The following is a 21,288-nucleotide window of genomic DNA, read 5'->3' as shown; positions in this document are numbered from 1 at the left end:
CTGCTGCACACATTGCGTGCCTGTTGAAAGGAAGGCAAATGTAAACATTCTCTTATTCACCGCTCTCATTTGACTAACGAATGTGAAGCTAGATCGACAGTTCACAGTATGCATTGGAGAAAAGCCTCGTCCTACCTCGTCCGTCACAATCTCACTTCCAAGAAGTGATGGCCGCAGGAAGAGGCGCCGCCTTTTAACCTGCGTGTCTTCATGGTGAGCACACAATCAGTCCACAGCGTCCAGGTTACCGTCTCCACGCGTGGGCATACGGAAACCAAGGCAACCAAGCCAGCCTCCTGGCTTTCCTTACCCCAAAATTCCGAGCAGAGACTCCCCGGGACAGAATCTGTTGTTGGTGCACAACCTCTCCCAGAAAGAACTTGGTGTCCTGAGGGACAAGTTCTTGGGCAGACCGTTGTGGTAGATAATAAAAGCCCTCAAACACAGAGAGCACTGGTTTTTCGTTTTTATTCTCCGCTACACAGCTAACTTCAAATTCTCTCTTAGAGCTAACTGGCAGAATTGTTTGACCAGCTCTAGCATGCCGTGCTTGGTTTTCTTTCATGTACGCATGTTGGTGGTTTTGGGGTGTGTTTGTTTCTTTTCTGGTAGCTAAGAGAAATACCAAAATGTTGGGTAATTTACCCTTGGGGGCGTTCTCTCTTCCCGTAGTATGGAGCAGACTTCTGACTTTCAGGCTACAGCTCCTTGGCCAACCAAACTTTTGAAGGACTCTCTAGTAGGCCAACCCGTTTAGTGAGCTAGTCCTTCTCTAGAGGCAGTTATGTATCTTCCTCTGGAAAAGGATCGGGTGGAACTCGGCTGCCCACCTGAGTAAAACCACCACATCTTTAGAAGGCGACACTGAAGAAGTAATCTTACAGTGATCCTATTTGATATCTTTCATATGTAAATACTGAAAAAATATTTTCATGTGCTCATTACTAGCCACAGATTTGACACACTTCAGCTGGAGTGTAAATCCTTCTGAAGGAATCATTAGCTCAAAAGGGGGTTTGTATGGAGGAAAGATGCACTCTGATAGTACAGCCTCACCTATAGGCAGGAAAGATCTTGTCAAAAGTAAGATGCAAATACAGCAGTGACTGTTTTGTCAGGAAGGCAGTGAAGTTGTCCTGAGGGACTTTGCTGATAGCTGAGTTAGCTGCTGGCTGGCCGCTTCAGCCAGAGAAGATGCTCTTGCCCCTTGTTGGGCTGCAGGCCTACGAAGCCTGTTGCCCCAGGGCACCACCAGACTTGTGCAGCTGTGGCTCAGGGTCCCAGAGGCTCCTTAGCACCGTGCCGGTAGGGATGCTGTGGGAAAGGAAGGACTGGCAAAGGCTTACACTCACGCACAGCCTTCACTCACGCACGCTCACACACCATTTGTGCTCGCTCTCTTGCTGTCCTGTGCACCCACTCTTTCCAGGAGCTTTCCATTCTAGGTGTTTGTCCGTCTCCAGAGCTTGGAGATGGACTCTTGTTGGGGCAGAGGCCAGAAGGCTGCATTTGTTGGTTCCTTCTAACATCTGCAAGCAGAGTTTCTGAGGTTGAGGAGGAACAGGTAGTTTTCTGCTGACTGGAAGCAACTTGTGCAAGGGTCTGTGGACCTTACGATTGGCCTCATTGATCTGCAGTGGTCCGCTTTACCCCTGGTCTCAGCCACACACCCAGGGAGTCTGCGCGTTGCTCTGGTGGTGTGAGTGTTTAAGAGCACGTGACTGATGGCAGGAGAATCCCCCTTTTGGGATGAAAAGCCAGTCACAAATGCAAGCTGTTTTGATGATGAGTTGGGATGATTTGATGTTTCTGTCCTGCTGTGGACTGTGTCTGTTAGGTGTTCACAATGTATGACTGTCACACGTGGTGTGTTTTTCTTTCCTCTGAAACCACAAAAGATGATGGGAGAACTTCCTGCCTTCTAGCATGGAAAGATTACTATAGCTGCATGAATTGTTTTAATGCGATACGCAGGGAGATGGTTCCTGTTGCAGGCAAACTGGTCTTCCACTTCTGGTCCCCAGGAGAGTGGTCATCAAACAAAATTCTCTGAGGAGCACCTGACAAAGATGGTCAGGTGTCAGGACACACCTGACAGAGGAAACAGGAAAATTTAAGAGAAAAGATTTTTTCTCTCTTTGCGAAAGTACAGATGAGAAGTTTGAGGGGGGGTAGGGGGAGGGATGGGGAAGGGGGGGGGATCATAGTAGATAATCGGTAATGCAAGAGAAGAGATTTGAGTTGGAGGAGGAGAACTTGGGATGCCCTTCACAACTCTGAAGTGAAGCCTGAAGAAGACTACAGTAGTAAGACTAATGAACTGGGAAATGCTAGAAAAGATTTGACCGTTTTTCTCATATCTGTGGAGTCTTTGCCCTAGCTAAGGAGTAAAAAAAGTGATTTTTCAGAACCCTCATAAACGCTGTGCTTCTAATGATGCTTTGCTTGTTGCATATATACCTAAGGAGGGGAACTGCAAATCTATAATGCTTCCAGAATGGGGCTGCTTGGAGAGGATGTGCTTCGGCTACCTGGTAGCCTCAGGCTCATTGCTGGTGCTGAGGCAGAAGGTCTAATGCAGCCAGCCCAGAGCCCATTAGCTTTGCCAGGGGGCACGAAAGAATATCTGGTCTGGCATGGTAGGAGTAGGAATTTGATTAGGAAAATGCCTTGAGGCAAGTGGCTACAAGAGCCCCAGCAGGGCTTTCCTGGATACTTGTGCACCAGAGAGTGCTCAGGGTGAGCCTTCCCGATTCAAGGAGATTGTAATAAACTCCGCATAGTGCTCTAAAGCCAAGACTAGAAAGAATCGAGCTGCCGATTGCAGGAAGGGACGTTTTGTTCCCAGAACTACACGGCTTCACTAAGTGTGACCTGTTCTTGCTCTGACATGACAAATTTCAGCCTGAGAGACGCCCTGGGTGACCTAATCCAGTATACCCTCATTTTAACCAGTGGTAATCACAAAACCTGGCAATAATTGTCCTGATTTTCTGAGGAGCATAGTATTGCAGTGCCCACTGATTTCAAAGTAAGATTAATCTTCCAGGGCAGCAGGTTGTTGTTATCCTGACATAATGGCAGCCTGTATATCAGACCTGCAGATTGGTACTTTGGAGATCCAGAGCTCTTCTCCTGACTGTGATTTTTACAGTTTTTCTTTCCAGACATGCCTTTGCCAAAGAAAGATGGTAGAAGACTGCTGAGATGCCTACGAATCACAGAATCACCGAATCACTGAATGTTAGGGATTGGAAGGGACCTTGAAAGATCGTCTGGTCCAATGCCCCTGCCGGAGCAGGAGCAGCTAGATCAGGTCACACAGGAACGCGTCCAGGCAGCTTTGGAATGCCTCTGGAGAAGGAAACTCCACATCCCCCCTGTGCAGCCTGTTCCGGTGTTCTGTCACCATCACCATAAAAAAGTTTTGTCTCGCATTTAAGTGGAACCTCCTATGTTCCAGCACGCACCCAGTGCCCCCTGTCCTACTGTTAGATGTCGCTGAGAAGAGCCTGGCTCCGTCCTCCTGACACTCTCCCTTTACATATTTATAAACATTAAGAAGGTCACCCCTCAGTCTCCTCTTCTCCAACTAAAGAGACCCAGCTCCCTCAGCCTTTCCTCAAAAGGGAGACGCTCCACTCCCTTTATCACCCTTGTGGCTCTGTGCTGGACTCTCTCAAGCAGTTCCCTGTCCTTCTGGAACTGGGGGGCCCAGAACTGGACGCAATATTGCAGATGTGGTCTCACTAGGGCAGAGTAGAGGGGGAGGAGAACCTCTCTCGACCTACTAACCACAGCCCTGCTAATACACCCCAGGATGCCATTGGCCTTCTTGGCCACAAGGGCACAGTGCTGGCTCATGGTCAGCCAGCTCTCCGCCAGGACACCCACGTCCCTTCCCCCTTTGCTGCTCTCCAGCAGGGCAGTCCCCAACTTATCCTGGTGTCTGGGGTTGTTCTTGCCCCGATGCAGGGCTCTACACTTGCCCTCGTTATATTTCATGAAGTTTCTCCCCGCCTGATGCTCCAACCTGTTGAGACAGGCAGCAAAAGTTCAGACAAGTCTGTTAGTTTTGAGTCACTTCATCTCTTTATTGTCAACTTGTTGTGCATTACTGCACAACACAGAGACTGTGACGCTCGCGTCTTCGTTCTTCAGGCCGGATTCTGTTGTTTTGAACCCTTGCGCATCCTCCACCAGAAAAGCAGCCCCTTCCTGGTTTGGACGCCTTTGAGAATGGTGTAGGTTCCTGTGGATGTCGTTGATGGCCTTAATTCTGGAAGCCGCACGAGTGCTTCTGCTTTTGGGTTGTCTCAGTGGCTCCCTCATCTGCGGCTCCCCAGGCTTAGGGAGCTGCTCCTCTGAACAGATGTCGCCTTTGTGAACCTTTGGGATTTCTTGCTCACAGACACTTTGAACTGGCAGCCCAGCAGCTCCTTGGTGACGTGGCCGTCTTACAGAATGTGCGTGGCTCTTGATGATCGCATTCATGGCTCTCATTCTGGCAAGAGCAGACGGCATGGTGCTTTTGGGCTGGTGCAGTGCTTCGCTCGGCAGTGCCAGTGGAATTGTCTGGTCCGGACAGCCCTCGACATTTTGACGCTTGTCTTCGTTTTTCCTCAAGTTGAGAGTTTCTGTGCATCTGAGGAACTGGTGACAGAAAACATAGCCTTTTAGAGACTGAAAGCAGGGAAAGAAGAGGCTTCCTTCATCAGAGAAGGAAAGGAAAAGCAGAAGCGTTTGAGTTCAACTTTCAGTTGTGTTTGTCATGTAGTAGAAGTACTTGCTGAATTACAGGTTGTACTAAATACCACCTTGTGTGCCCGTCATTGCTAAGCTCCGTATATTCCTACTGCTTTCACAGGTTGCATTTTCAGTTGCAACTACATGGTAAAAATAGAAATTCAGACTGTATTTGACAGACTGATGTCTACTCTTACTATAAAGGCACAGACCTTGCCATCTGGTACAGATGTTGCAGTCTCTCTGTCTATGGGAACAGCGTTTTCCTCTGCTGTCCTTTCCGTCTGATGGTCACACACCTCTGTGGAAGTCTTTGGGACCTCCACGTCCATAGCTGCATTGCTTACTGCAATGGAAAGAATAATAATTACTATTATTATTAAAAAAAAAAAAAGTAAATGAACAACGGACAATATGAAGAGAAGAAATACGTAGGAAATGGATGGAAGAAGTGTTGAGGGACATGTTATCTATGGCCTGCTGTTTTGCCGTACCTGAATTGCCTGAATGTCAGGGCTCGCACAGGACTGAGGTCTTTGTGTTAACCGAGCGCGTGAATTCTAATACCAGGACTAGACCGCAGAAGCAGCGCCTCTACACCGTGCTCATGGTGTCCAGGCCTGTTCCGCCTGGCTATAAATTGAGCCTTTATCATCCACAGTTTCGGCTATACAGGGGCAAGGGTTTGCGTGTGTCTTCAGACATCTCTTAAAATGCCCCGCTCTTTCCAGCAGCTCAGCACAAATTGGAAGCTACCTCCTTCTGCCAAACTCCTCTCTGTGTACCAGCACGGAAAGCTGTTTCTTAGGTCCCACTGAGACCAATGAATGTGCTTAGCTGAGGAAGGAGGCACTGAACAACTTGGAGCAATGTCCTGTATCTGTATCCTAAAAGCAGCCCCACGTTTGTGCCAGTAAAGACAGTTGCCAAGAACTTGGTTTGTCGTGCTCCTTTGGGAGCCGTTACTCTCAAGCCACTTCTTACCTGCTTCATCAGTATGCCGGGTGAGTGTAGAAGCCCCGTTTGTCTCTGGAGTCACTTGCTCCCCGAGAGAAACCTGTGCACAAAACCTTCACGTTACTGCGGGATTTAGTGCAACATGGAAGAATACTCCATATTTCGGCTGCTGTCTTTGAAACATCACAGAGAAGTCTGAGTGGGAAGCCCCATTCATTACCACATCCAAACAACCCTGTCTAGGACACTGTTTTAAAAACATACCTGCCAAATGGTATAATTGTTAATTGATAAACTTACCTCTTTGCTTGGAAAGGCTTCTAGTGGGGCTTCTTTGGAGCTCGTCGCACTGCACTCAGCTTCCCTGGTGCTGCTTGATAGTGGGAGCTGAGTGGTTCTTGAGGTCTCCTGAAAACAAATACAAAGAATCACGTAATTAACAGTAATCTGGATTTGTGTTTCTGCCTGTGAAGGGCTGTCACAAATCAGTTCTACTTTAACAGATGTTAAGCCCAAATGGTTCCTTTATGGCAGTGTACCGTGATGATTTAGGGGATTACGAGCACCACAAGGAACCCATGTGATGAGAAGGTTGAACCGTTAAAGTTAGGTGAGGCTCGAGGAGGGCGAGTTGAAAAGAAAATGGGGTGCAAATTTTTCCAGGGACACCGGGAATGGTGAATCCTGGAATCAAGCAAATAGTGTTATTTTCCTCTCGAGCTCTTTAACAGGGGAAACCTAATTTGTTAGTATTCAAAATGCCATTGTTACCTCTGCAGCTTTGTGCTGGTGCTGGGAGTGAGCAAAGGTGGTCATTGAAGGGGTCATCTGCCCATTCTCAAAGTGTTTCCTCACTGCAGCCAGGCCCCCGGGCACAGTGCAGGACTTGATTTCCTCTGAGGTCTAGAGGGATCAAATAAGGCCAGGTGTTTTCCATTTGCAGTAAGAACATACCATCCATTTCAACAAGTAAGGGCAAGGTGTTATAGGGTGGAAATGAAGCAGTTCATATGTTCTCAACACAGTTCGGTTGGGTCAGGCTTCCTCCAGTTCTTCCTTTTGGGGAGAGAGAGCTAACAGCACCATTGCTGGCAGTGTTGGGAGGAGGGAATTGGAACCTTCTTGGCCCAAAGAAATGCAGGAATCTGTTCCAAATACACAAGGGCAATTAGGAAATCAAGAAGCCAGTGGGCAGGAATTGCGTGGTTTGAAAACACCTGGACTCTGAAGGCGAGCGTGGCTGGTGGCTGCTTCCCTCAGGTGGCTTCTGGGCTACCTGAGCACCCATAGCTGAGCTGTTTTATCATGCGGTAATTTCAAATTCTTCAGTTCGAGCAGCAAGAGCTCTAAAGTCACTGTGCTCCTGAACAGGATTTTATTATTTGGCGATAGAGAATAGTTGTTGTGGTAAGGAAACTGCCTTGTTTTGTCATCACAGGATAACCGTGTTGCTGATCTCTCTCTCACCCATGATCCTCATACATGAAGTTCAGGCAAAGGTGGACTGAAAGGAAGAGCACGTCCACGAAATAACGGGGATTGTCCAAAAGACCAAAGGCATCTAGCGTGAGAAACCTCTTCTGGTAGAGAGAGAGACTGATGGATGACTATGTTTGCTCTATAGGTTTCCTAATTTGGGATTTAAATTTTCATCCACCCTATGATCCACCTGATAGCTTGCTTGTAGAAATAAAGATGGTTACGATCTGTCCCTGGGCAAAGCAAACGTAGAATTAAGAAGATATTGAGACATTGGTATCTTACATTGGCAAAGCGGTTGCTGTTCTCTGCCTTTGACACCGCAGCCTGATACAGAGCCATTTTGTCTTTCAAGGAGACATTCTCCTGGAATTCCGTCAGTGTATTGCCGGTGTTGGGAGGGCTCTCTTCTGGAAGTCCTCCTACAGCTTTGCAGCCACCCACTGCAACCACAAAGAGACGTCATAGTTGGGGAGAGGGAGATGGGTGCATGTGTTTCAAAGCTTGAAAGAAAAGCAGTAAGCAAAACAAACAGTATTGCCAACATTTTACCCACTGTGTCGTCGCACTTTTACTTTACAGCACATCAAGTACGGAGCATTTGATTTGTGGAAACCAGAATGCCTTTAACTAATAAAAGTTAACGCATTGTTACCAAAGCAACGCACTGCTAAATCCAAACTATCTTCACCAAAGAAGAAAATGAAGATACCACTTTTTTGTAATTGATGGATGCTGCCCATAGTTTTGATATCCTATTTGTAATTTGGGCTGTCTTCATCAAAAGTTATCTTCTCAAAACATAAGACACCATTCTGTTGTGTTTTGCTCAACAAGTATTTAATGGCATCAGGCACTGCTCCATAATGCAACAGACAAAATGGAGAAGGCTAGAAAGCTTGTTTTGCACTGAGAAGAACACCACGTTCTCTCCCTGGGCGGCCTGGGGGCTGCCCTGATGAGGTGAGTGTGCTTGCCCCTTGCCACCTCAGAGATGGAGCGCATTGAAATAAAGGGAGAAATCCGATCCAAGTGGTAAGGCTAACCTTCAGTGTTGGTGGTCTGTCCATTGCCTGAGGACATCTTCTCAAAGATTGCCCTCCCCCGTTTCACGCTGGACATTTCCATGAGAGAAATGTCTGTCTGGCTCCCAGGCTGAGTGGCCAGTGCTGGTGGCAGTGAGCTTTTGCCACTTTCCGCTTCCTGTTGGAAGACATGGAGGGGATGTGAGTTAGAAGCTACTGGGAGGAGCCAGGTAGGGCTTTCCGGGGGCAGAAAGGATATGAAGAGGCAGCAGATTGGAAGGGGGTGCTGTTGTGGCAGTAGTGTTCTCCGAGTCCTCAGTGAGAGCGCGGGAATCCTTTTCAGCTGCGGAACCTGCGTGCACTCACCTTCCTGCCACCCAGGGTCTCAAAGTGGCTCTGCAGCTCCTTGACAGAGATGGGGAAGGTCTCAGTCCGGCGAGGGCCACCCAGGGTGACGTCCGCCCTCCCGCTGTCTGCCGCAGCTTCGTCCACGGTGCTGCCTGGGCTGGCTTGCTCTGGTGCCAGGGACCGTGGGGCTGGCAGGCGTTGGAAGGCCGGGCTGGGTGCCAGAGCACTGGCGGACTCCCATCTCTTCGTGAGGAGCTTCACAGAGCTCTTCTGCACGGTCAAGTCGGGCAGCTCCATCGCGCCCTGCCAATGCAACGGGTACCTCATGACATAGCTTGTATTTCAGACTGAGCTTCCGTCTGCGTTGTTCGCTTGTGGGCACTTTACTTTTGCTCTCTTTGTTTTGGGACAAATCTTTAACCAGGGTTTGAGTGGTCTGCAGTATTTCACGGGGGAAGAAGAAGCACTGGAGAAGCGCTAGGTTTCTGCAACCCAAGGGTACTCATGAAGGAAATTCCCTTGGGGCATGTGCACTTGTCAGCAAAGAATTTGACTTTAGGCCTCAACCTGACTTTAAGTCACTTTTGCCACCTGCTCATGGCCGCTTAAATCACTACAGAATGCTGAGGGCAATTCATTCTTAAGTCAAATACTTGGTGAAGACTGCACGTCTGACACTGTCAGGGCCTTGAATTGTTTCCCAGGCTTCGCAGAACCTTCTTAGCCTTTATGAAAATGCAGGAAGAAAATTGGGGGAATACGAAAACCCAAAGACGTATGGAGCTGGGCTTCAATGACCTTTAGCATTTCACACCGCCTTTGCCGACTGTACTTCCTAACTTTTGCTGGCCACTTCTAAAGTTATCATGCTTAAAACGTGCCGGAGGAAGGCACAAACTAAGGGCTTGGCTGCTTTTTGCTCGATGGCCATGCTGGGCAGGAAGGCAGAGGGATGCGAGAGGGAGAACCAGAAGCTGCTTCAGTTCTTCCCTCTGTCTGGTGGCTAATATTCACTGGCCACGGTACTAGAGGATCTCTTCTCCACTAAAGACTCCCTGAAAGTGCACGTGAGAGCTAGCTGCACGCTTCTGACACTGTCACTGGAAGAGCTTGCAGTTTTTCTTCTGCAAGTAAGCAGAGCCACAAGTATCTGAAGCATTCTTTTTTTTTTTTTTTTTCATTTGCCCCCTCTCGCCCACTTATCACACAAACAGTATCAGGCTTTGCGCTAGACCACCTTCGTCCAAAAAAGTGCATGAACTTGTGTATTCGTAAGGAGCTAATCTTACCGCTTGGCTCTTCTCAGTTGAATTTTCCTTCTGTGACTCTGCTGCACACATTGCGTGCCTGTTGAAAGGAAGGCAAATGTAAACATTCTCTTATTCACCGCTCTCATTTGACTAACGAATGTGAAGCTAGATCGACAGTTCACAGTATGCATTGGAGAAAAGCCTCGTCCTACCTCGTCCGTCACAATCTCACTTCCAAGAAGTGATGGCCGCAGGAAGAGGCGCCGCCTTTTAACCTGCGTGTCTTCATGGTGAGCACACAATCAGTCCACAGTGTCCAGGTTACCGTCTCCACGCGTGGGCATACGGAAACCAAGGCAACCAAGCCAGCCTCCTGGCTTTCCTTACCCCAAAATTCCGAGCAGAGACTCCCCGGGACAGAATCTGTTGTTGGTGCACAACCTCTCCCAGAAAGAACTTGGTGTCCTGAGGGACAAGTTCTTGGGCAGACCGTTGTGGTAGATAATAAAAGCCCTCAAACACAGAGAGCACTGGTTTTTCGTTTTTATTCTCCGCTACACAGCTAACTTCAAATTCTCTCTTAGAGCTAACTGGCAGAATTGTTTGACCAGCTCTAGCATGCCGTGCTTGGTTTTCTTTCATGTACGCATGTTGGTGGTTTTGGGGTGTGTTTGTTTCTTTTCTGGTAGCTAAGAGAAATACCAAAATGTTGGGTAATTTACCCTTGGGGGCGTTCTCTCTTCCCGTAGTATGGAGCAGACTTCTGACTTTCAGGCTACAGCTCCTTGGCCAACCAAACTTTTGAAGGACTCTCTAGTAGGCCAACCCGTTTAGTGAGCTAGTCCTTCTCTAGAGGCAGTTATGTATCTTCCTCTGGAAAAGGATCGGGTGGAACTCGGCTGCCCACCTGAGTAAAACCACCACATCTTTAGAAGGCGACACTGAAGAAGTAATCTTACAGTGATCCTATTTGATATCTTTCATATGTAAATACTGAAAAAATATTTTCATGTGCTCATTACTAGCCACAGATTTGACACACTTCAGCTGGAGTGTAAATCCTTCTGAAGGAATCATTAGCTCAAAAGGGGGTTTGTATGGAGGAAAGATGCACTCTGATAGTACAGCCTCACCTATAGGCAGGAAAGTTCTTGTCAAAAGTAAGATGCAAATACAGCAGTGACTGTTTTGTCAGGAAGGCAGTGAAGTTGTCCTGAGGGACTTTGCTGATAGCTGAGTTAGCTGCTGGCTGGCCGCTTCAGCCAGAGAAGATGCTCTTGCCCCTTGTTGGGCTGCAGGCCTACGAAGCCTGTTGCCCCAGGGCACCACCAGACTTGTGCAGCTGTGGCTCAGGGTCCCAGAGGCTCCTTAGCACCGTGCCGGTAGGGATGCTGTGGGAAAGGAAGGACTGGCAAAGGCTTACACTCACGCACAGCCTTCACTCACGCACGCTCACACACCATTTGTGCTCGCTCTCTTGCTGTCCTGTGCACCCACTCTTTCCAGGAGCTTTCCATTCTAGGTGGTTGTCCGTCTCCAGAGCTTGGAGATGGACTCTTGTTGGGGCAGAGGCCAGAAGGCTGCATTTGTTGGTTCCTTCTAACATCTGCAAGCAGAGTTTCTGAGGTTGAGGAGGAACAGGTAGTTTTCTGCTGACTGGAAGCAACTTGTGCAAGGGTCTGTGGACCTTACGATTGGCCTCATTGATCTGCAGTGGTCCGCTTTACCCCTGGTCTCAGCCACACACCCAGGGAGTCTGCGCGTTGCTCTGGTGGTGTGAGTGTTTAAGAGCACGTGACTGATGGCAGGAGAATCCCCCTTTTGGGATGAAAAGCCAGTCACAAATGCAAGCTGTTTTGATGATGAGTTGGGATGATTTGATGTTTCTGTCCTGCTGTGGACTGTGTCTGTTAGGTGTTCACAATGTATGACTGTCACACGTGGTGTGTTTTTCTTTCCTCTGAAACCACAAAAGATGATGGGAGAACTTCCTGCCTTCTAGCATGGAAAGATTACTATAGCTGCATGAATTGTTTTAATGCGATACGCAGGGAGATGGTTCCTGTTGCAGGCAAACTGGTCTTCCACTTCTGGTCCCCAGGAGAGTGGTCATCAAACAAAATTCTCTGAGGAGCACCTGACAAAGATGGTCAGGTGTCAGGACACACCTGACAGAGGAAACAGGAAAATTTAAGAGAAAAGATTTTTTCTCTCTTTGCGAAAGTACAGATGAGAAGTTTGAGGGGGGGTAGGGGGAGGGATGGGGAAGGGGGGGGGATCATAGTAGATAATCGGTAATGCAAGAGAAGAGATTTGAGTTGGAGGAGGAGAACTTGGGATGCCCTTCACAACTCTGAAGTGAAGCCTGAAGAAGACTACAGTAGTAAGACTAATGAACTGGGAAATGCTAGAAAAGATTTGACCGTTTTTCTCATATCTGTGGAGTCTTTGCCCTAGCTAAGGAGTAAAAAAAGTGATTTTTCAGAACCCTCATAAACGCTGTGCTTCTAATGATGCTTTGCTTGTTGCATATATACCTAAGGAGGGGAACTGCAAATCTATAATGCTTCCAGAATGGGGCTGCTTGGAGAGGATGTGCTTCGGCTACCTGGTAGCCTCAGGCTCATTGCTGGTGCTGAGGCAGAAGGTCTAATGCAGCCAGCCCAGAGCCCATTAGCTTTGCCAGGGGGCACGAAAGAATATCTGGTCTGGCATGGTAGGAGTAGGAATTTGATTAGGAAAATGCCTTGAGGCAAGCGGCTACAAGAGCCCCAGCAGGGCTTTCCTGGATACTTGTGCACCAGAGAGTGCTCAGGGTGAGCCTTCCCGATTCAAGGAGATTGTAATAAACTCCGCATAGTGCTCTAAAGCCAAGACTAGAAAGAATCGAGCTGCCGATTGCAGGAAGGGACGTTTTGTTCCCAGAACTACACGGCTTCACTAAGTGTGACCTGTTCTTGCTCTGACATGACAAATTTCAGCCTGAGAGACGCCCTGGGTGACCTAATCCAGTATACCCTCATTTTAACCAGTGGTAATCACAAAACCTGGCAATAATTGTCCTGATTTTCTGAGGAGCATAGTATTGCAGTGCCCACTGATTTCAAAGTAAGATTAATCTTCCAGGGCAGCAGGTTGTTGTTATCCTGACATAATGGCAGCCTGTATATCAGACCTGCAGATTGGTACTTTGGAGATCCAGAGCTCTTCTCCTGACTGTGATTTTTACAGTTTTTCTTTCCAGACATGCCTTTGCCAAAGAAAGATGGTAGAAGACTGCTGAGATGCCTACGAATCACAGAATCACCGAATCACTGAATGTTAGGGATTGGAAGGGACCTTGAAAGATCGTCTGGTCCAATGCCCCTGCCGGAGCAGGAGCAGCTAGATCAGGTCACACAGGAACGCGTCCAGGCAGCTTTGGAATGCCTCTGGAGAAGGAAACTCCACATCCCCCCTGTGCAGCCTGTTCCGGTGTTCTGTCACCATCACCATAAAAAAGTTTTGTCTCGCATTTAAGTGGAACCTCCTATGTTCCAGCACGCACCCAGTGCCCCCTGTCCTACTGTTAGATGTCGCTGAGAAGAGCCTGGCTCCGTCCTCCTGACACTCTCCCTTTACATATTTATAAACATTAAGAAGGTCACCCCTCAGTCTCCTCTTCTCCAACTAAAGAGACCCAGCTCCCTCAGCCTTTCCTCAAAAGGGAGACGCTCCACTCCCTTTATCACCCTTGTGGCTCTGTGCTGGACTCTCTCAAGCAGTTCCCTGTCCTTCTGGAACTGGGGGGCCCAGAACTGGACGCAATATTGCAGATGTGGTCTCACTAGGGCAGAGTAGAGGGGGAGGAGAACCTCTCTCGACCTACTAACCACAGCCCTGCTAATACACCCCAGGATGCCATTGGCCTTCTTGGCCACAAGGGCACAGTGCTGGCTCATGGTCAGCCAGCTCTCCGCCAGGACACCCACGTCCCTTCCCCCTTTGCTGCTCTCCAGCAGGGCAGTCCCCAACTTATCCTGGTGTCTGGGGTTGTTCTTGCCCCGATGCAGGGCTCTACACTTGCCCTCGTTATATTTCATGAAGTTTCTCCCCGCCTGATGCTCCAACCTGTTGAGACAGGCAGCAAAAGTTCAGACAAGTCTGTTAGTTTTGAGTCACTTCATCTCTTTATTGTCAACTTGTTGTGCATTACTGCACAACACAGAGACTGTGACGCTCGCGTCTTCGTTCTTCAGGCCGGATTCTGTTGTTTTGAACCCTTGCGCATCCTCCACCAGAAAAGCAGCCCCTTCCTGGTTTGGACGCCTTTGAGAATGGTGTAGGTTCCTGTGGATGTCGTTGATGGCCTTAATTCTGGAAGCCGCACGAGTGCTTCTGCTTTTGGGTTGTCTCAGTGGCTCCCTCATCTGCGGCTCCCCAGGCTTAGGGAGCTGCTCCTCTGAACAGATGTCGCCTTTGTGAACCTTTGGGATTTCTTGCTCACAGACACTTTGAACTGGCAGCCCAGCAGCTCCTTGGTGACGTGGCCGTCTTACAGAATGTGCGTGGCTCTTGATGATTGCATTCATGGCTCTCATTCTGGCAAGAGCAGACGGCATGGTGCTTTTGGGCTGGTGCAGTGCTTCGCTCGGCAGTGCCAGTGGAATTGTCTGGTCCGGACAGCCCTCGACATTTTGACGCTTGTCTTCGTTTTTCCTCAAGTTGAGAGTTTCTGTGCATCTGAGGAACTGGTGACAGAAAACATAGCCTTTTAGAGACTGAAAGCAGGGAAAGAAGAGGCTTCCTTCATCAGAGAAGGAAAGGAAAAGCAGAAGCGTTTGAGTTCAACTTTCAGTTGTGTTTGTCATGTAATAGAAGTACTTGCTGAATTACAGGTTGTACTAAATACCACCTTGTGTGCCCGTCATTGCTAAGCTCCGTATATTCCTACTGCTTTCACAGGTTGCATTTTCAGTTGCAACTACATGGTAAAAATAGAAATTCAGACTGTATTTGACAGACTGATGTCTACTCTTACTATAAAGGCACAGACCTTGCCATCTGGTACAGATGTTGCAGTCTCTCTGTCTATGGGAACAGCGTTTTCCTCTGCTGTCCTTTCCGTCTGATGGTCACACACCTCTGTGGAAGTCTTTGGGACCTCCACGTCCATAGCTGCATTGCTTACTGCAATGGAAAGAATAATAATTACTATTATTATTAAAAAAAAAAAAAGTAAATGAACAACGGACAATATGAAGAGAAGAAATACGTAGGAAATGGATGGAAGAAGTGTTGAGGGACACGTTATCTATGGCCTGCTGTTTTGCCGTACCTGAATTGCCTGAATGTCAGGGCTCGCACAGGACTGAGGTCTTTGTGTTAACCGAGCGCGTGAATTCTAATACCAGGACTAGACCGCAGAAGCAGCGCCTCTACACCGTGCTCATGGTGTCCAGGCCTGTTCCGCCTGGCTATAAATTGAGCCTTTATCATCCACAGTTTCGGCTATACAGGGGCAAGGGTTTGCGTGTGTCTTCAGACATCTCTTAAAATGCCCCGCTCTTTCCAGCAGCTCAGCACAAATTGGAAGCTACCTCCTTCTGCCAAACTCCTCTCTGTGTACCAGCACGGAAAGCTGTTTCTTAGGTCCCACTGAGACCAATGAATGTGCTTAGCTGAGGAAGGAGGCACTGAACAACTTGGAGCAATGTCCTGTATCTGTATCCTAAAAGCAGCCCCACGTTTGTGCCAGTAAAGACAGTTGCCAAGAACTTGGTTTGTCGTGCTCCTTTGGGAGCCGTTACTCTCAAGCCACTTCTTACCTGCTTCATCAGTATGCCGGGTGAGTGTAGAAGCCCCGTTTGTCTCTGGAGTCACTTGCTCCCCGAGAGAAACCTGTGCACAAAACCTTCACGTTACTGCGGGATTTAGTGCAACATGGAAGAATACTCCATATTTCGGCTGCTGTCTTTGAAACATCACAGAGAAGTCTGAGTGGGAAGCCCCATTCATTACCACATCCAAACAACCCTGTCTAGGACACTGTTTTAAAAACATACCTGCCAAATGGTATAATTGTTAATTGATAAACTTACCTCTTTGCTTGGAAAGGCTTCTAGTGGGGCTTCTTTGGAGCTCGTCGCACTGCACTCGGCTTCCCTGGTGCTGCTTGATAGTGGGAGCTGAGTGGTTCTTGAGGTCTCCTGAAAACAAATACAAAGAATCACGTAATTAACAGTAATCTGGATTTGTGTTTCTGCCTGTGAAGGGCTGTCACAAATCAGTTCTACTTTAACAGATGTTAAGCCCAAATGGTTCCTTTATGGCAGTGTACCGTGATGATTTAGGGGATTACGAGCACCACAAGGAACCCATGTGATGAGAAGGTTGAACCGTTAAAGTTAGGTGAGGCTCGAGGAGGGCGAGTTGAAAAGAAAATGGGGTGCAAATTTTTCCAGGGACACCGGGAATGGTGAATCCTGGAATCAAGCAAATAGTGTTATTTTCCTCTCGAGCTCTTTAACAGGGGAAACCTAATTTGTTAGTATTCAAAATGCCATTGTTACCTCTGCAGCTTTGTGCTGGTGCTGGGAGTGAGCAAAGGTGGTCATTGAAGGGGTCATCTGCCCATTCTCAAAGTGTTTCCTCACTGCAGCCAGGCCCCCGGGCACAGTGCAGGACTTGATTTCCTCTGAGGTCTAGAGGGATCAAATAAGGCCAGGTGTTTTCCATTTGCAGTAAGAACATACCATCCATTTCAACAAGTAAGGGCAAGGTGTTATAGGGTGGAAATGAAGCAGTTCATATGTTCTCAACACAGTTCGGTTGGGTCAGGCTTCCTCCAGTTCTTCCTTTTGGGGAGAGAGAGCTAACAGCACCATTGCTGGCAGTGTTGGGAGGAGGGAATTGGAACCTTCTTGGCCCAAAGAACTGCAGGAATCTGTTCCAAATACACAAGGGCAATTAGGAAATCAAGAAGCCAGTGGGCAGGAATTGCGTGGTTTGAAAACACCTGGACTCTGAAGGCGAGCGTGGCTGGTGGCTGCTTCCCTCAGGTGGCTTCTGGGCTACCTGAGCACCCATAGCTGAGCTGTTTTATCATGCGGTAATTTCAAATTCTTCAGTTCGAGCAGCAAGAGCTCTAAAGTCACTGTGCTCCTGAACAGGATTTTATTATTTGGCGATAGAGAATAGTTGTTGTGGTAAGGAAACTGCCTTGTTTTGTCATCACAGGATAACCGTGTTGCTGATCTCTCTCTCACCCATGATCCTCATACATGAAGTTCAGGCAAAGGTGGACTGAAAGGAAGAGCACGTCCACGAAATAACGGGGATTGTCCAAAAGACCAAAGGCATCTAGCGTGAGAAACCTCTTTTGGTAGAGAGAGAGACTGATGGATGACTATGTTTGCTCTATAGGTTTCCTAATTTGGGATTTAAATTTTCATCCACCCTATGATCCACCTGATAGCTTGCTTGTAGAAATAAAGATGGTTACGATCTGTCCCTGGGCAAAGCAAACGTAGAATTAAGAAGATATTGAGACATTGGTATCTTACATTGGCAAAGCGGTTGCTGTTCTCTGCCTTTGACACCGCAGCCTGATACAGAGCCATTTTGTCTTTCAAGGAGACATTCTCCTGGAATTCCGTCAGTGTATTGCCGGTGTTGGGAGGGCTCTCTTCTGGAAGTCCTCCTACAGCTTTGCAGCCACCCACTGCAACCACAAAGAGACGTCATAGTTGGGGAGAGGGAGATGGGTGCATGTGTTTCAAAGCTTGAAAGAAAAGCAGTAAGCAAAACAAACAGTATTGCCAACATTTTACCCACTGTGTCGTCGCACTTTTACTTTACAGCACATCAAGTACGGAGCATTTGATTTGTGGAAACCAGAATGCCTTTAACTAATAAAAGTTAACGCATTGTTACCAAAGCAACGCACTGCTAAATCCAAACTATCTTCACCAAAGAAGAAAATGAAGATACCACTTTTTTGTAATTGATGGATGCTGCCCATAGTTTTGATATCCTATTTGTAATTTGGGCTGTCTTCATCAAAAGTTATCTTCTCAAAACATAAGACACCATTCTGTTGTGTTTTGCTCAACAAGTATTTAATGGGCATCAGGCACTGCTCCATAATGCAACAGACAAAATGGAGAAGGCTAGAAAGCTTGTTTTGCACTGAGAAGAACACCACGTTCTCTCCCTGGGCGGCCTGGGGGCTGCCCTGATGAGGTGAGTGTGCTTGCCCCTTGCCACCTCAAAGACGGAGCGCATTGAACTAAAGGGAGAAATCCGATCCAAGTGGTAAGGCTAACCTTCAGTGTTGGTGGTCTGTCCATTGCCTGAGGACATCTTCTCAAAGATTGCCCTCCCCCGTTTCACGCTGGACATTTCCATGAGAGAAATGTCTGTCTGGCTCCCAGGCTGAGTGGCCAGTGCTGGTGGCAGTGAGCTTTTGCCACTTTCCGCTTCCTGTTGGAAGACATGGAGGGGATGTGAGTTAGAAGCTACTGGGAGGAGCCAGGTAGGGCTTTCCGGGGGCAGAAAGGATATGAAGAGGCAGCAGATTGGAAGGGGGTGCTGTTGTGGCAGTAGTGTTCTCCGAGTCCTCAGTGAGAGCGCGGGAATCCTTTTCAGCTGCGGAACCTGCGTGCACTCACCTTCCTGCCACCCAGGGTCTCAAAGTGGCTCTGCAGCTCCTTGACAGAGATGGGGAAGGTCTCAGTCCGGCGAGGGCCACCCAGGGTGACGTCCGCCCTCCCGCTGTCTGCCGCAGCTTCGTCCACGGTGCTGCCTGGGCTGGCTTGCTCTGGTGCCAGGGACCGTGGGGCTGGCAGGCGTTGGAAGGCCGGGCTGGGTGCCAGAGCACTGGCGGACTCCCATCTCTTCGTGAGGAGCTTCACAGAGCTCTTCTGCACGGTCAAGTCGGGCAGCTCCATCGCGCCCTGCCAATGCAACGGGTACCTCATGACATAGCTTGTATTTCAGACTGAGCTTCCGTCTGCGTTGTTCGCTTGTGGGCACTTTACTTTTGCTCTCTTTGTTTTGGGACAAATCTTTAACCAGGGTTTGAGTGGTCTGCAGTATTTCACGGGGGAAGAAGAAGCACTGGAGAAGCGCTAGGTTTCTGCAACCCAAGGGTACTCATGAAGGAAATTCCCTTGGGGCATGTGCACTTGTCAGCAAAGAATTTGACTTTAGGCCTCAACCTGACTTTAAGTCACTTTTGCCACCTGCTCATGGCCGCTTAAATCACTACAGAATGCTGAGGGCAATTCATTCTTAAGTCAAATACTTGGTGAAGACTGCACGTCTGACACTGTCAGGGCCTTGAATTGTTTCCCAGGCTTCGCAGAACCTTCTTAGCCTTTATGAAAATGCAGGAAGAAAATTGGGGGAATACGAAAACCCAAAGAGGTATGGAGCTGGGCTTCAAAGACCTTTAGCATTTCACACCGCCTTTGCCGACTGTACTTCCTAACTTTTGCTGGCCACTTCTAAAGTTATCATGCTTAAAACGTGCCGGAGGAAGGCACAAACTAAGGGCTTGGCTGCTTTTTGCTCGATGGCCGTGCTGGGCAGGAAGGCAGAGGGATGCGAGAGAGAGAACCAGAAGCTGCTTCAGTTCTTCCCTCTGTCTGGTGGCTAATATTCACTGGCCACGGTACTAGAGGATCTCTTCTCCACTAAAGACTCCCTGAAAGTGCACGTGAGAGCTAGCTGCACGCTTCTGACACTGTCACTGGAAGAGCTTGCAGTTTTTCTTCTGCAAGTAAGCAGAGCCACAAGTATCTGAAGCATTCTTTTTTTTTTTTTTTTTCATTTGCCCCCTCTCGCCCACTTATCACACAAACAGTATCAGGCTTTGCGCTAGACCACCTTCGTCCAAAAAAGTGCATGAACTTGTGTATTCGTAAGGAGCTAATCTTACCGCTTGGCTCTTCTCAGTTGAATTTTCCTTCTGTGACTCTGCTGCACACATTGCGTGCCTGTTGAAAGGAAGGCAAATGTAAACATTCTCTTATTCACCGCTCTCATTTGACTAACGAATGTGAAGCTAGATCGACAGTTCACAGTATGCATTGGAGAAAAGCCTCGTCCTACCTCGTCCGTCACAATCTCACTTCCAAGAAGTGATGGCCGCAGGAAGAGGCGCCGCCTTTTAACCTGCGTGTCTTCATGGTGAGCACACAATCAGTCCACAGCGTCCAGGTTACCGTCTCCACGCGTGGGCATACGGAAACCAAGGCAACCAAGCCAGCCTCCTGGCTTTCCTTACCCCAAAATTCCGAGCAGAGACTCCCCGGGACAGAATCTGTTGTTGGTGCACAACCTCTCCCAGAAAGAACTTGGTGTCCTGAGGGACAAGTTCTTGGGCAGACCGTTGTGGTAGATAATAAAAGCCCTCAAACACAGAGAGCACTGGTTTTTCGTTTTTATTCTCCGCTACACAGCTAACTTCAAATTCTCTCTTAGAGCTAACTGGCAGAATTGTTTGACCAGCTCTAGCACGCCGTGCTTGGTTTTCTTTCATGTACGCATGTTGGTGGTTTTGGGGTGTGTTTGTTTCTTTTCTGGTAGCTAAGAGAAATACCAAAATGTTGGGTAATTTACCCTTGGGGGCGTTCTCTCTTCCCGTAGTATGGAGCAGACTTCTGACTTTCAGGCTACAGCTCCTTGGCCAACCAAACTTTTGAAGGACTCTCTAGTAGGCCAACCCGTTTAGTGAGCTAGTCCTTCTCTAGAGGCAGTTATGTATCTTCCTCTGGAAAAGGATCGGGTGGAACTCGGCTGCCCACCTGAGTAAAACCACCACATCTTTAGAAGGCGACACTGAAGAAGTAATCTTACAGTGATCCTATTTGATATCTTTCATATGTAAATACTGAAAAAATATTTTCATGTGCTCATTACTAGCCACAGATTTGACACACTTCAGCTGGAGTGTAAATCCTTCTGAAGGAATCATTAGCTCAAAAGGGGGTTTGTATGGAGGAAAGATGCACTCTGATAGTACAGCCTCACCTATAGGCAGGAAAGTTCTTGTCAAAAGTAAGATGCAAATACAGCAGTGACTGTTTTGTCAGGAAGGCAGTGAAGTTGTCCTGAGGGACTTTGCTGATAGCTGAGTTAGCTGCTGGCTGGCCGCTTCAGCCAGAGAAGATGCTCTTGCCCCTTGTTGGGCTGCAGGCCTACGAAGCCTGTTGCCCCAGGGCACCACCAGACTTGTGCAGCTGTGGCTCAGGGTCCCAGAGGCTCCTTAGCACCGTGCCGGTAGGGATGCTGTGGGAAAGGAAGGACTGGCAAAGGCTTACACTCACGCACAGCCTTCACTCACGCACGCTCACACACCATTTGTGCTCGCTCTCTTGCTGTCCTGTGCACCCACTCTTTCCAGGAGCTTTCCATTCTAGGTGTTTGTCCGTCTCCAGAGCTTGGAGATGGACTCTTGTTGGGGCAGAGGCCAGAAGGCTGCATTTGTTGGTTCCTTC

Source organism: Anser anser (genome assembly GCF_964211835.1).
Source record: "Anser anser genome assembly, chromosome: 3".
Lineage (NCBI taxonomy): Eukaryota > Metazoa > Chordata > Aves > Anseriformes > Anatidae > Anser > Anser anser.
Note: the sequence above shows the minus strand (reverse complement) of the source record.